Here is a 6,132-nt window from a genome sequence, read left to right on the forward strand (position 1 = left end):
ACAGCGATCTGCCATGCCTGCCCAGCCCACGTGGAACTCAGAAAAGCAGTGCAAGTGGTGCGCCACCCACCGAGCCAGGCAGGAGCAAGCAGCACCCGAGGGCATCAATGGGAAGGCGAGGGCCTGGACTGGGTGTGTTCAAAGTCCCTTTTGGGGACTCCAACTCCCACACTCCCCAGCCTTGAACTTGTTGTAATATTCAATATGTAACATGTCTTTCTTTTTAATGGATAACCTCTTGAAGGAACCTCATGTGTTCCCTGTAGTTAATCAGCCTTATAAATGTAGTTTGTTTCACCCTCTACCCCCACACCCTCCCTCGGATGGTGCGAAGCTACTTGCGAGGCAGAACCTTTTGAGTTTGCCTACTTATTGGCGTTGTCTGGAATGCTGTTGCATATTTTGCTCAATTGTATATGGTATGTGTTACAGTAGCGGTGACATCATCTAGCTGTCTACACAGGGAAGAATACCATACAAGATAAAGAATTTTTAGAAGAGGTTTATTCAGATTTGGTTGGACCCATGCCATTATCCGCAGGCAATAACAGGTATTTCCTTACCTTTACAGAGTCAAAAAGTAAATATACTTATGTATATATACTTAAAAGTAAAGATGAGACTCTTGAAAACTTTAAATGTTATATAGGTGCCATTGAATCAGTTGGCATGAAAAACTGTAAAGCAGTCAGTACTCCGTTAGAACCAGCCTATTTAAAATTAAAAGATGGACAGCCACTTAAATCTAAAACTACAAGGCCTGATGTTACAGCAGCTGTTAGATTTCTAAGTAGAAATGTGGGCTCACCGAACCATCACGATCGGAGTGCCATAAAGAGAGTGGCAAGGTATTTGAAGGGAACAGAAAATCTAAAATTAAAGATATTACCTTGTGATAAACTTAGGTTAATTGGATATATGGATGCCAGTTGGGGAGAAGAATCAACGAACTATAAATCAACCAGTGGATACCTGTTTTATTATGGAAACAATCTTATTGACTGGGCCAGTAGGAAACAAAACATTGTGGCCCAATCTTCAGCAGAAGCGGAATGCATTGCAGCAGCAAACGCATGTAGTGGTTTAGAATGGATTTTTGATCTTTTGAAGGATTTTGGAATTGAAGAATCTACTCCCATAACGATGTTTGAAGACAATCAAGTGTGCATTACCATTTGTAGATCAAAGAGCACGAAAGCTTAGGAGTAGAGCGATAAAAAGTCAACTTGTAAAGGATTTGTATCAGAAGGGATTTATTGATATTGACTATTGCCCTACCAATGAAATGGTAGCGGATATTCTGACAAAACCGTTAGTAAAAGAAAAATTTGTACATCTTCGGGAAATGTTGAATATGTTTAATGTTAACACCAGCAGAATTGATCATGGGCTATGTAATTGATTATGTAACCAAAATTGTATCCATGTTACATCTTGAGAAGGGGTGTTGTAATATTCAATATGTAAGATGTCTTTCTTTTTAATGGATAACCTTGGAAGGAACCTCATGTGTTCCCTGTAGTTAATCAGCCTTATAAATGTAGTTTGTTTCACCCTCTACTCCCACACCCTCCCTCGGACAGTGCGAAGCTACATGCAAGGCAGAACCTTTTGAGTTTGCCTATTTATTGGCATTACCTGGAATGCTGTTGCATATTTTGCTCAATTGTATATGGTATACATATTTTAGATGTTATGTTTATTTACTAGGCATCCCCGTGTACCTTTTCCCTAAGAGGCTTAGATAAAGTATATATTTAAAACAACTTATCTCAGTGTCTCGCAACCTCCTTTATAAATTTCACAACAGAACTGATGACCCTCAGGGGAGGGGAGGCTGCCTCGTTTGGCTTTGCCCAACGTCGTTTTCTCTCAGCCTGCACTGGAGCCTTATTTGGGTATCCAGATTAGCAAGTTTGCCTCTGAGCCTGTGCAGAGTGTGACTGAATGGGGGATCATGCAGCCAGCCTGGGTGGCTTTAGGTTTATTTGCTTTGCTCCTCCTTGGAAGTCCAATTTGAAGAATATTACCTGTGAACAGTTTGATGCATATGTGATTGCTAATGAAGATCTTCTGTGAAAAGTTAGCTCCTCTGAGAAATATGTTGTATAAGTAATAAAGATTATAATATAATAATTGTACAACTGGCTAATTTTTTTTGTATTTTGAAAAAAAGCCTCCACTGAATTTATATTTATTTTTACCATTACTGTTTCTTAAGAGACATTTATTGGAAGCTATTGTAATGAAATTGTATTGCTTGGGGATTAATCCAGAACAATTCAAATGAATATTTAATACATCCTCTGTCATCTTTTTTTTAATCTTTCTATGTCCTCTTTTTGGTACCCATGTATCTGGCAATTCTCATCAAGAGCACCCCACGGATGGGCTGGGGGAAGCGCCTCTTTGTTGCCAGGTTAGGGGCCGCAAGGGGAGAGGAGGCAGCCAGAAGGACCCTATTCCTGGCTGCCCGGAGTTTGCCCCAAGGACGGCAGTCGGCTGGCTGTTCATTGATTGATTGATTGCCATGATCTGATATCGGCAATTGTGATTTAGGAACCCTGTGTGGTGTAGTGGATAGTGATGGACTGGACTGAAGACCATGGTTTGAATCCCTTCCTGCTCAGCCATGCAAGGTGTGGAACTGGTCAAACCACTCCTTAAGAGCCGGACGAGGTCCCTAGGGATCTTCAGGTCCAGCCCCCGTCAAGGAGGCACAGTGGGGAATCGAACTCGTGACCTCTGGCTTCATAGCCAGAAACCTAAACCACGGTTACAGCACTTTCGACAAGCTACAAAAGCAGGCACACATTTGACCGAAGTCAAGATGACAGAGGAATGCAGAAAGAATGTTTTACAATTCAACAAGTGATCCATTATAATTTAGATATACAGTAACACATATTAAGGATAAGCTCGGGAAAATTAGAAGAAAGATGGAATGACGAAATTCTCTCTGCAGGTCATCAATGATACAACGTATTTCTTCCATGGTAAGTTCTCTAATTCCAGCCTCTTGTCTTTCTAGCTTCTTAACTCAAACACAGATCTAAAGCAGTTTATACGGTGGATTTGAGCTACTTGGCTTATTTTCCTTAGCTGGAGACGCCTCTGACCCACACTAAGCCAATGTCTACACAGCCCTTTAAATCTGAATAGCTTCTTAACGAGTCCAGTACCCAATCTGGAAATGAGAGAAAGAAAGCAGTCATCACCCAAAATGTCAGCAGCAGACCATGAAGAAGAAATGAAGGACCGCTACCCAGACAAGGTCAAGGAAACCAAATCATTTTGCTGAAGCCAGGAGTCAAAAGCTGGGCTAGATCAAGCCAAAAGGGCATCGAGTTGATATAGTGACCCACCAGATGCCCAGAGGAAACTCACAAGCACAGCACAAAGACAACATCCATCCCCGAATCTTATCCTCAGTATACTGGATGACTCTAACATCTCAAAGTGCACAAGGGTGTTAAATAAGTGGAAGAGGAAGTCCACTGTGTCACATCTCCCTTTGGAAAGGACACCCAAGTGACACATTAGACCAGAAGTGTGAAGAGAGGGTTGACTTTGCATCACTTCTTCAAGCATGTTATCTCTGCAAATTAACTACACGTAAACGATGGAACCCAGGAGACTACTCCGTTGAGTAAAAATGTAACTCACTATGTCAGATTGGCTTCATTTGGAAGTGCATGCGTGCACGCCGGTGCACGAGAGAGACTATTTCCTTCCCCTTCCTTCCTAAACCAGCTCCTCTTTACGTCTTCAAGATAAACTGGGATCATCACCTGGCAGAGATGCTCTGATGGTCTTCCTGGGCTGAGCAGGGGGTTGGACTGGATGGCCTCGGAGGCCCCTTCCAACTTCCCTTTTCTAGGATTCTATGACAGCATGCTATTTCGATGCAATACTGTCTTGCTAGTCCAAAGCTAATAAAAGGACCCGGATGTGCCTGTGGTCCGTTCTTTCTGTTGTTGTCGCTGTTGTAAGAGCCTCGTGGCGCAGTGGTTAAACCGCTGTACTGCAGTTAAAACTGCTCACGACCTGGGGTTCAAATCCCAGGTAGCCGGCTCAAGGTTGACTCAGCCTTCTATCCTTCCGAGGTTGGTAAAATGAGTACCCAGCTTGCTGGGGGGGGGGGGACAATGTGTAGCCTGCATAATTAAATTGTAAACCGCCCAGAGAGTGCTTGAAGCACTGTGGGGCGGTATATAAGCAGCACGCTTTGCTTTTGCTTTGTGTGCCCTCAGGTCACTTCCAACTTACTGCAACCCTAACAGCATTTTGAAGGTTTTAGAAATGTGCAAGGAGTAGCTCACCACTGCTCCCTCTCAGTGAGTTTCTGTGCCTGACTAAGTCTTCTGTGACTTCTAGTCCAGCCGTTCTCAGTAGGGGCCATACAGCCCGGGGAGGGGCACATTTGAATCCTAATTTAGCCTCTACTTCTTTCTCAAGACAAAAAAAAAGCTCAAGAAGGGCTGTCCCACTCTATAAATACTCTAAATGAACCCCATTGTTATAACTCTCTTACTCCAATACACCAATTCAGTCAAGGCAGGGGTGGGGAGAGGCACCACAAGATCCATTTCTAAAGATCTGGACAACAATAACAACAACAAAAGGTCTCAACATAATGAGAGTCCAAGATGGGGAAGGAGCTGTACAATCATGGAGAAATCTTTTTTTCACACCCCGCTCCTTCCCACACAGCCACACCTCCAAGAACAATAGCCCTGATCAAAAGGTCTCCCTTGGTGCTCTCAGATGGGTTTACAGGGAAGAAGTTGTGCTTGTTACTCAGATGCAGCACACAGGGCTTTATCTCGTTTAAAAGGAGGGGCCCAGACAGAGCTTAGGAGCAAACCCTCAACCACTAGAGTTGGTCATTAATTCCCACCCACCCCACCCCCTTGTCCCTCATCATGGCAGCTCCCTCTGTTTGGCAGAGTCTCCGTCTTCTGCGTTGGTTGTGGCCTTTTTCTAGCTTTCCCATGATCCGGGCCTGGCTCAGAAGACTCCAGCTTCATTGGGCAATGCCGTCTTGATTGAGAAGTCTAGAAAAGGGGTTCCCTTCAGGTAAGTAAAACAGGCCACAGTGAAAGACTGAAGAATAAGTTTGCTTTTTAATACAGCCATCCAATGAACCACTAGGATCTGTTCATGGTGCAGCTTGGGAAGGTGGGGAGAAGGGGCTCAGTTTCAACCACAGAAATGGTGCAAAAGGACAGGTCAAGGTCACAGCTCTGGCCTAATTAGTCTCTCCTCTTTATGGTTGTTTCTAAGCTTAGAGAAATATTATCCAATATATCAAATCTCCGACACCTTTCTTGCTCTTTCGTCACTGTGAGGTCAGAGGAAAGAGTGAGCCATCCCCTCGTGAGCAGGACACAGAACAGACGAGAGGAATAATAACAGCAGGAAAGGAGACAGAAGTAGAACAGGAAAAAGATCAAACAAGCGATGTACGCGAGGAGGAAGAGGAGAGAAGCCACGCAGAAGAACAAGAGACAAAGGGAAAGAGAGAGAGAGACGCAAGGAAAGTCGAGAGAGAAGGCGCGTGGGAGAGAGTAGTAGTAGGCATCCTTCAGTCTCGAAAGACTATGGTAGCGTGCTCTGTATGGAGGACTTGGAACAGCGTCTCGTGTGGCTGAGAAGGCCAATTCGAGAGTTACAATCTCTTCCACACTGAACCCGTGTTGTTTCGACGCTGTATGCGAAGCTGGAGTGTCCTCTCCAGAGCACGAAGCCTGGGTAAAATAATATGGAGGATAGGCTGTTACCCAAGCAGCAAATCCCCCCTCTCCACGTTGCTGAAATGGTCCAGTGGAAAGGCAAGAGCCAATACAACTGGTTCCAGCAACGTCGCAGGAGTTGGCAGAATGAAAGAAAATGCCTCCGGGACTCCGGCTCCGGATTTTGCCTTGAGGTTATCTCCTGAAGCCCTTTCCATTAGTGGATATAGCCACAAGGAAGTGGAGGTTTAAATTTGGAGTTTTCCTTCTCCTAGATGGGCTGCCTTCCAGGGTTCCGGGTAGGAAGAGAGAGAGACAGGGGAAAGAATAGGGAGGCACGAGGAAAGGGGACCATGGGGCGTGGAAGAGCGAGAGGCAGGGGAAAGAGAGAGTCGTG

The sequence above is a fragment of the Pogona vitticeps genome, chromosome 2 (assembly GCF_051106095.1).
Source record: "Pogona vitticeps strain Pit_001003342236 chromosome 2, PviZW2.1, whole genome shotgun sequence".
Classification (NCBI taxonomy): Eukaryota; Metazoa; Chordata; class Lepidosauria; order Squamata; family Agamidae; genus Pogona; species Pogona vitticeps.